General features: G+C 42.8%; 1 protein-coding gene across 3 annotated transcripts in view; it reads right to left on the reverse strand.

Annotated features, from left to right (window-relative positions):
* The window catches only part of ALKBH8 (alkB homolog 8, tRNA methyltransferase), an 80769-nt gene extending 77016 nt beyond the window's left edge, over positions 1-3753 (reverse strand). The window contains exon 1 of one of the 3 annotated variants that reach the window (XM_087433650.1): positions 3691-3753. The gene's annotated coding sequence lies outside the window, so the exon portion shown is untranslated. The remainder of the gene's footprint in view (positions 1-3690) is intronic. The other 2 variants (XM_087433651.1, XM_014785199.2) reach the window with 2 other exon arrangements.
* Positions 3754-10210: the final 6457 nt, after the last annotated feature.

Genomic DNA, 10210 nt, shown 5'->3' on the forward strand with positions numbered 1-10210 from the left:
CCATGTTTGGCCGCTCTATTGACCTATAGCCACCAGCACACAAAGAAATACAAAGCTGCTTTCTGTGTGGTGGGAACTGGCCTTTTCCCGGGAACTGGCCTTTCTCCCACGGAGGGAGTTGCAAGTTGTAACAGTTCAAGGCTCTTGGAGCATCGTAGCACGGGATGGACTGGCCATCTGTGCCGGGCTAAGACGATAACCAAAGAAAACAATGCACGTACACAACTACTGGGCTGGGACGTTAGCCAAGGGGCTCAGAGCACGTACGCCACTGATAACTGTTTTGTGCATGGAAACACTAGATGCTTGCTCTGTAAACTCTGTAACTGCTTATATAAACTGCTGGAGACTGAGACCCGGTGAGAGTTCCACCTGTGGAAGGGACACCTTGCCCAGGACGTGTGATCCTTGCCCAGCCGCGTCGATTGACAGGGCTCTCCCGGCAGTGGGGCGTGGATATTGTGAGTAACTGATTTGATGTGAGTAATTGATTTACTGTGAAGTAACTGATTTGATGTGTTCTCTTTTCGGTCAACCTGGTGTTTCTCTTTCCGGTTGATTTGTGTCATTTCCCTTCAGTCGATCTGGTGTTTCCCTTTCCGATCGATCTGATGTTTTTCCCTCTTATTATATGACCTATTCGGATCTGCTGCTATCTCAGCTGATGTGGATGTTTTCCCTTTCCAGTCGAGCTGGTGTTTTTTCCCTCTTATTATTTGACCTATTCGGATCTGTTTGCGGACTATCGCCTTTACTATCCTCTATATAATAAAATATACCTTCAGTCCATTTGTTTGGAGTGGAAAGTTTCTTTTACGTCTCCGATCAAATCCCCAAACCTCTCATAACAGAGCCATTCCTTTGAAATGTAATCATCAGGAAGGACAGGGCATCTGTCTCCCAGTCTCTGTGGCAGGAGAGAATCCTAAGTTTGATAACTGCCAGCTAGCAAACACAGCTGGCCTAACTGCATTTGCACTGACCAATCCTTTGTAATTTTTCACTTCTCTGAGTCTACTGAACCCCTGCTCCATGCCCCTCTCCATGCTCCCTTTAAAACACCCAAATCACTTCCACACAAACTGGAATGGAGCTCAGCTCTTTCCCCTACTGTCAGTAGTTACTTAAAAAAATGTTTTCACCAGTCTAATGTCTGGCTGTGTTAATCTTCGATACTATCTCATAACTTTGTTAAAAGTATTAAATATGTCTATTACTAAATTACGTCAGCCCTAGCGGTCTAGTGGTTAAGATTCTGTGCTCTCACCCACGGCCAAGGCCCAGGTTCGTTTCCTGGTCAGAGAACCACACCACCATCTGTTGGTTGTCATACTGTGGCAGCTGCCTGTTGCTGTGATGCTGAAATCTATGTCACCAGTATATCAAATACCAGCAGGGTCACCACGGTGGACAGGTTTCAGCGGAGCTTCCAGACTGAGGCAGACTAGGAAGAAAGATCTGGCCACCCACTTCTGAAAAAACTGGCCATGAAAACCCTATGAATAGTGCCGGAAGATGAGAGGATGGTACAAAAAAGACCAGGCAGGGTTCTGCTCTGCTGTACACAGGGTCGCTAGGAGTGAGAATCAACTCCACAGCACTAACAACAAATTACTAAATTACTGTTCATTTCCAGAAAAGCCAGATCAGAATGGTTTAAGAAGACAAAGAAAAACTGAAGGCCCTCAAAGGAACTATCTTATTGCCATTCCATTCCAAGATCATCATCTTTGGAATGGCATCTTTGCAGTATGCAATAGAGAACAAGGGATGAATGCACTAAGAATTTTTTCTTAATATGTCACATGGGCAAAGACTGCAAATGGAAGAAATGAGAAAGAAAAGATATTGACTACATTTTTTTAAAAGTATGACACTAAGTGTTCAGCACCAGCAGATGGAGCCTCATAATCACATTTCTCTCATCCCTTTCCCGTCTCCTTTCCTCAGTCATGCAATATCATTACAGGTGAAGAAAGACAAATCCAGATAGCTCCAGAGGCTCATTTGTTCCCCATTCCAATGACTTGGCAATGCACTGGCCCAGCAGGTCTGATCACCTCAACAAGGAATAGACTGAGACTAGCTGCTGAGGTCTAGAGATGCCCCTTTCTAACACAGCCACTTCCCTGGCCAAAGAATTTCCACCACTGCACAAAGGCTTGGATGCCCCTCACCATGCTATGGGAGTGTTATGGAATGTCACGGAAGTGGGGTTACTACTAGAATACTAGCCATGCTGAGTCCAGTCTAATCACATTCAGCTTAAGCACACTCTCTGTAGGATAACAAGAGTTTAGAGATCACACATGCTCTACTAGTAAATTTAACCCCAATATATCTTATTGGATATTGCCCTAAGTGGTAATAGTAGCACGTGTGTCCATGCCCTCCTTGAACAACAGAGTGCCTATAATGAACCAAGCAGTATAGACAAATGTTCCTGTGCTTGTATGTAAATTATACTTTAATAGCAAAGATTAGAAAGAACTTAAATTCCTCTCAAACGAGGCCTGATTAACAAGTACAGCACAGGTATACAGGGTATACATATAAATCTCTAGGACACACAAGAAATTAGTGATATGGGTTGCCTCCAAAAAGGGGAAATGGGTAGATTGGTACAGGAATGTGAGGGAGCTTTCCTCTTTCCTAATTTTTTAATTTAGTAGGTATTCAAATTTCATTAAGAAAGAAAATAAAAATTTTAAATGATTAGAAAAAATTAACCCCATCACTTGTCATATCACCCCATTCTCATTCCTTGAAGAACACCTACTCGCTATTTGTTTTTAGGCCTTCATTAATTTTATTCACTGTCTTCCTTGTCTAACTTACTAGAAAGTAAGCTCTATGAAAGCAGAAATTTTGTCTGTATTGTCCATCCTGTAGCACTCAGCACCTAGAACAGATCTAGCAGCTAGTAGCCATTCAATAAACGTTTACTGAGTAAACCTAAACTTACTAACCTTATCAGATTACCTCCTAAACCTCTTCTTCAGAATTCTGAGTTTGGTGGACCTCTTCAGTGTTTTCACTAATACTTGGTGTGTATCTCTATCTCTGCAGTTTTCACATTGTATTATAATCACCTGTTTGTGTGATGGGCTCACCCAGAAGGCTGTCACCTACTTGAAAGCATAGACTTGAGTGCCTGGCACACAGCAGGCACTCAGTAAGTATTTGTTAAATGAAATCAGTCAAAACCAGAAGCTGACACTACCAGAGGCCCAACGGTCTCCGGGTTTACTCAAATAAGAGCACAGGAAGATTCAGCTGTGTGAGCTACAAGACCACCAGCAATGCCTTTTCCTCACTGGATTGACACGGGTCAGAAAAGCCCCAGAAGCGCCAGACTAACACTCCCCAAGTTGCAACCGCCAGTCCAAAACCCCAAAGGAAACAGAACACTAACACAGACACCACGTGAGCATCCGCACCAAACACAAACACGTGCACCTCAAACACGCACGGACAGGATCACCAAACGCCAGACACCCTACTGCCCTCGGACTGCACCAGACCACCGCCCCGGCCATCCCTCCCCTCCCTAGGTTCTCAGCCACACGTCAGTGAGGCAGATAGACGAAACCGGAAGAAGCCGACAAGAGAGAGCGGCGATTTGTAGCCATCATTCCCGCCAGTAAGAAATGCCACAACCCCCCGCCTCGACTCAGGCTGGGTTCTCACCACGCGGGCACTCTCTCCTTAACCAGCCTCTCCAAGCTATCTCAGAAAGCAGCTACGGCTACCGGCACACCACCTCACCTGGGCGCAGCCATGTTGGAGAAAGCCGCACTACATTTCCCATGAGTCTGCAGGGCGACGAACGGAGCTCCCACAATCCCCTTCGCCCCCACCCCGGAGCCTCGTCTCGACTCTTTCGCTGCCGGGAAGCTTTGGGCCGTCAAGCGCTGTGCGCTACGGTGACAATTAGATTGTGATATTTGGGAGAATAGTAAGGGTAGGGAGTGCAGCTTATTATTAGGTCCCCAAATGGACACGGTTAAACAGGTTTGTGTCCCTCGGTTCCTCAATAATGTCCCCCAACCCCGCGAGGGGGGGGTTTGTTCGTTTTTCCTCCTGAATCTTAGAGGAATGGGAGAGGAGCCTGGGGTCTGAAAGACGACATCGTATGGGCGAGAACGAGGGAGGTGAATGTGCATGAACATGCCAGGGGAATGGTGAGTACCACAGAGTGAGAGGAAGATGTGTGGAAGAATGTTGAGGGAGGTAGGGCAGGAAAGGTGAGCTGCGCCAGAAAAGACGACTTTAGGCCGTTCTGTTCTGCAGGCCTAAGGGGGTCCCTGGAAGAAACGGAGCGATATGACCGGAACTTCTAGTAGAAGGTGGGAGGAGAGACTAAAAGTTAGAAGACTATTTCACAGGCTATTGCAGTGGTAAAGTGAAAAGTAACTGTTAACTGGGGCACAGCAGTGAAGGCAGAAAGGAAAAGATTTGGTAACAGATCAGAAATAAAAGACACAGGAGAGGGTGATGATGAGCCATTGTTCCTGCTTTAATGTTGTGTTATGTATGTATTATAATCATTCTGCCTGCACTGGATTATGAGCTGTGGGAGAACAGGGAAGGAAACTTGGGAGTAGGGAGGAAATCACTTCTCTATAGTGCTGATAGGGTGCCCCCATCCGCACCCCACCACAGTGGACTACCAGTACAAGTTAAGGGGGGCTGGCCAGGACAAGTGGCCCTGACAAGAGAGTGTTGTTGAGTGGAGGAATGATTTGTACGGAGAATGGGTTAGAAGGGGGAAAGGACAGAAGTCAGGAGGCAGATAGGCAGCCATTGTGATAGTCCAGGAAAGAAAGGGTGAGGCTAAAACGGAATAGCAAAAGTGAAGAGGCACGTGCAAGCTAGAGAGGTCAGATCAACCAGACGTTGCAAACTACTCAAGAGGGTATAGGGAAAACATGTTCAATCTCCCCATTGCAGTCTTGCTTCTGCACTACTGGATGCTTTCAAAAACACATTCCAATAGGACTTTCTGTGGTGATGGAAATGGTTGATGAGTTGTCCAATGTGGTAGCCACTAGCCACATGTGACTTTTGAGTATTTCAAATGTGGTTAGTACAACTAAGGAACTGAATTTTGAATTTTATTTAGTTTTAATTAGTTTAAATGTAAATAGCTGCATGTGGCTTGTGGCTACCAAATTGGACAGGAGCATAAAATATCCCCGTATCTCCTATTGGCCAAATTCAATGATTTCATCTCTGTATCCACCCTGCATAAAGATACTAAAGCTTTTAAAACTTTTGAATTTCTTAGCCTGCATGGAAGTACTCTCTCCTAGTTCTCTTTTTCACATTTTGATCACTGGTTTTCAGAGTTTTTCACTAGCTTCCTCCCTCTTTCCACAATTAAATGCAGGCAACCCTTTGCGTTTTGTGTTTGACTCTTTTCTCTTATTCTCAGTCTTTCCCTGTGTGCCTCCCCAGAATTTTAAAGAGTTTTTTGAATCATCCCCTAATTTTTTTCTTCAGCCCTGACTTCTGTTGATGCAAATAACCAATAACCAATCTATAGATAGGACAGATAAGGTGAGTTTTACTTGAGCCAAGCTGAGCACTAGCCCGGGAGGGCAGTCTCTACAAAGGAAGAAAGCATTCCAAAGAAGCATGGTTTTCAGTACAGTTATACCTTTTTAGAACAAAGAACATACATCAAACACATCTAGGATACATAGACCTCAAAGTTTGAGAGAGATATTTAGTTATAAATTAGCAGATCCACATGACCCTGATGTCTGGGGAAAAAAACTTATTATCAAAGGAGTACTGGGCCGGCCCCATGGCTTACCGGTTAAGTGCTTGCGCTCCGCTGCTGGCGGCCCAGGTTCGGATCCCGGGCGCGCACCAACGCACCACTTCTCCGGCCATGCTGAGGCCGCGTCCCACATACAGCAACTAGAAGGATGTGCAGCTATGATGTACAACTATCTACTGGGGCTTTAAGGGGAAAAAAATAAATAAATAAAATCTTTAAAAAAAAAAAGGAGTACTGATACTGGTGTCCTAAGAAAGGAAGTATGCATCCCTATCTTCAAAGAGTGCGTTCCGTACTTTGGGATAATGTTTAATGCATCCATTACTTTAATGGTTAAAGTAGATACACAACGTATGTTTGACAGGCCATAAATCTGGCTTCTTCCGTTCACATACAGTTCAGGCCAAATTCAGGTTTAAACCAGAATAGCTACCCCATATACTTCAATATGTGAAAATTTCTTATCATTTCCCTTTAGGAGGCAGTTTGGTTTAGTGAAAAATAATAGGGGCATTAGAGTATGACCTGAAGTAGAAACTGCAAAACAGCATTTACCTTTGATTGATGTCATAATTAACTACCATACATAAAGTAGCTATTCAATGGTGGTTCATTCCTTTTCTACTCTTGTGCTCCTGAGTTACAGGCCCAAATCTCCAACCACCTGCTGTCCATCCTTGCCTCCATATCCTTAGAAAAAGGTAGATACATATAAAATTTTGCATGCAGTCCTTTTTATGTAGGCCTTTATCTTTTGCCTGGAATATTGCATAGATCATTTCTCCCAGAGAAGATGACTCCTTGAAGCAATTCTCAGCTACATTAAGACCCTGTTTTGTTCATTATGTAACTCCAGTGTCTTCCATAGTCTTGTAATAAGAGGAATTCAATAAATGTTGGACTGAAAAGAAACATAAAGACAGGATTCACCTTCACTTGTGCCAAAAGCTTTACATGGTGATCTATAATAATTTTTCAAAGATATTAAATGCTGACCTAATGACTCTTTCCTTAGTAAAACCCTCACCTCATCTTCACGAGAGATATGTCCTCTGTGCGAGTAGTGCAGGGGTTGGCGGGATTTTTCCATAGAGAACCAAATAATAAATATTTTCAGCTTTGTGGCCACACATGGTCTCTGGTCACATTTTTTTTTTTTTTTTTTGGTTTTGTCTTTTTAACAATCCTTTAAAAATGTAAAAACCTTTCTTAGCTCTCCTGGCTTATGCCAGCAGAATTTGGCTCACGGACTATAGTTTGCTGACCCCTGGACCCTCTACCTGGACTCTGTAATCGTGAGCACAGTCTTAAGGTGAGGCTAAGATTGGTGCCACCACTAAAGACATTTATTAGGAATTACAGTATAAATGAATTTAATCAGACTAGCCAACACTACATTTTAAAAAAGCATGGAAAAGTGGAGGTGTGTCTCACAGTAGAATTCCAGAAATTAGGGCTAGGAACAACATATTATTTAGAATTGCTTTTAGTTGCCAGTGACAGAAAACTGACTGCTTAAACCAATAGTTATTTTTCCTCAAATGACAAGCTATCCAGACAAAAGCAATCATTGGCATTAGTTCTGCTGTTCAAAAATGTCATCAAGAAAAGACTAGACTAGGGCCAGCCCCGGTGGCCTAGTAAAGTTCAGCATGCTCCGCTTCAGTGGCCTGGGTTTGGTTCCCAGGTGCCAACCTACACCACTCTGTTAGCGGCCATGCTGTGCTGGCAGCCCACATAACTAAAGAATAGAGGAAGATTGGCATGGATATTAGCTCAGGGTGAATCTTAGCAAAAACAAACAAAAAAACAAAAGAAAAAACTAGACTATTGGTGGTGAGCATGATGCAGTCTATACAGAAACTGATATATAATAATGTATACCTGAAATTATACAATGTTATAAACCAACATGACCTCAATTAAAAAATAAAATGTCATCAAGAACCCAGGTGCTTTCTACTCTCCTGCTCCATCATCGTTGGTAGGTTGACTTTTTATCCTCATTCTTGATGTATCTTGGTTACAAAGTGGCTGCTGCCGCTCCAGACATCTTGTTCTCATACTAGCATCTCTAGCTGGAAAAAAGGAGCAGAGTCTCTGTCTTTTCATCCAGGAAATGAAGCTCCCAATGGACTCCCTCTTGTTTTTTGACCACGTGGGTTGCATACTATGATAGGCAGAATAATGGGCCCCCAAAGATATCCACACTCTAATCCTTGGAACCTGTAAATATGCAAATATAATTAAGTTTGCAGACCTTAAAATAGATTATTCAGGGGGTCCAATATAACCACATGATTCCTTAAGAGCAGAACATTTACTCTGGCTGGAGCAAGAGAGATCAAGCAGAAGTCAGAAAGATTCTAAGTGTGAAGGATTCAAAACACTGTTGCTGGCTCTGAGATGTAAGGGTCCATGTGCAAGAACTGGAAAGAGGTGTCTATGAGCTAGGGGCAGCCCCCAGCTGATAGCCAGCAAGGAGATAGGGACCTCAGTCCTACAACCACAAGGACCTGGATTCTGCCAACAAGCTGAATAAGCTGGGAAGCAGATCTTTCCCAGAGCATCTTGATAAGGGCCCAGCCAGCCAACACCTTGATTCTGTCCTTATGAAACTCAGAGCAGAGAAACCAGGAGCAAACCCAAACTTCTGGCCTACAGAACTGTAAAATAATAAATTTGTGCTAATTTGTTACAGTACCAATCAAAAACTATTACACATGCTTACCCCAGACCAATCACTAGCTAAAGGGAATGAATTACTATAACTGCTTTAGGCCAGTCATGATTAATTCCATAGGGCTGGAATGAGGCCCATCCTCCCTGAGATCAAGAGACCTTGATAGCCTACACTCTATCTGGAGAAAAATAAAATTAGGGTTCTATTAGCAAGAAAAATGGGATAACAGCTGTTGGGTAGACAATTAACAGCATGTTCCATGAGGGGGTTGAACACTTCATCTGGCTGGATTATAATGTGGTCTATCTCAAAACCTAAGAGAAAAGGATGCTAGAAAGATGAGCACTCTCATCAACTAATAAAGCATTCAAAGATAGAATTCTAATACTTATTATACTTCTACTTCAAGATTCCTCAATCAGAAAAGATTGAAAGTGTTCCCCACAGTCCTTGAAAATTGTTATATTTTTACTGTGGTTCCAAAATGTGATACTGTTCCACTGCAGTTTCAAATTCAATTCCTATACTCAGGAGGTTCCTAATTTCCCTTCCCCTTCTCCCCCACCCAGACCATGTTTTTTGGCTACCTTATGTTTTTCACCCCCACCTGTCGCCAATAGCAACTATAGTAGTTTTGCTTTTTTTCCTATTTATGGTTAACAACAAAAACACTTTCATTTCTCAGTCTTTCTTCTCCACTTATTCTTTTGCTACTTATTTTATCCCTCTTGGGTAAATGACAAATCTGTATCGAATTTCCTTTCCAAACTTTTGTCTTCTCTGCTGCTTCCCTGGATTGCTGGCATCTTGCAACTCCAGCAAGAATGCATTATGTAAAACCATTTGATGTTCACTGTGACATTTGAGGACTGAATGCATTATTCATGCTATGGTGATAAAAATTCATTGAAAAGTTTGTAGTTTTATAAGTCATATGGTGAAAGTATTTCCATGCAGTAATTAGAGGCAAAAGTAACCAAAAAAAAGAAAAAGAACGGTGGCCAGCCTTTAATTTGTAATACAAAATATAAAACTCTGCTTGGAGGATTGTTTTTTGGTCAGTTGAAAAACATTACATTTTAGCTGTAAAGCATTAACTGCCACCACCCCCACCCCCTCCATGGTTTTATTCTTGAGGCTGAAGACCTGCTTACTTCACAGAATAATTATTTTTCTGCAACATACTCTTCAAATAGAGAATAAAGAGACAGCAGACAACTCAGGATGCAGGAAAATCTTTGGGATGGCCAGAGGAGTGGGATTTGTGGATTTTTAAAGATTATGATAAAATGAAACAATTTTTTTAAATGTTTTCCTTAACACTATAAGAAAAAAATTCTCTTAAAAATTTATAAACAATTCATTTTAAAATGTCTAACTTGGGCCGGCCCCGTGGCTTAGCGGTTAAGTGCGTGTGCTCCGCTACTGGCGGCCCGGGTTCGGATCCCGGGTGCACACCGATGCACCGCTTCTCCGGCCATGCTGAGGCCGTGTCCCACATACAGCAACTAGAAGGATGGCAGCTATGACACACAACTATCTACTGGGGCTTTGGGGGAAAAAAAGGAGGAGGATTGGCAATAGATGTTAGCTCAGAGCCGGTCTTCCTCAGCAAAAAGAGGAGGATTAGCACGGATGTTAGCTCAGGGCTGATCTTCCTCACAAAAAAAAATAAAATAAAATTTCTAACTACTTTGATGGCTTCATACTATCATTAATCTCTCAAAGACCCAAAAATA

The sequence above is a fragment of the Ceratotherium simum genome, chromosome 7 (assembly GCF_057802395.1).
Source record: "Ceratotherium simum simum isolate JZ-2026a chromosome 7, ASM5780239v1, whole genome shotgun sequence".
NCBI lineage: Eukaryota > Metazoa > Chordata > Mammalia > Perissodactyla > Rhinocerotidae > Ceratotherium > Ceratotherium simum.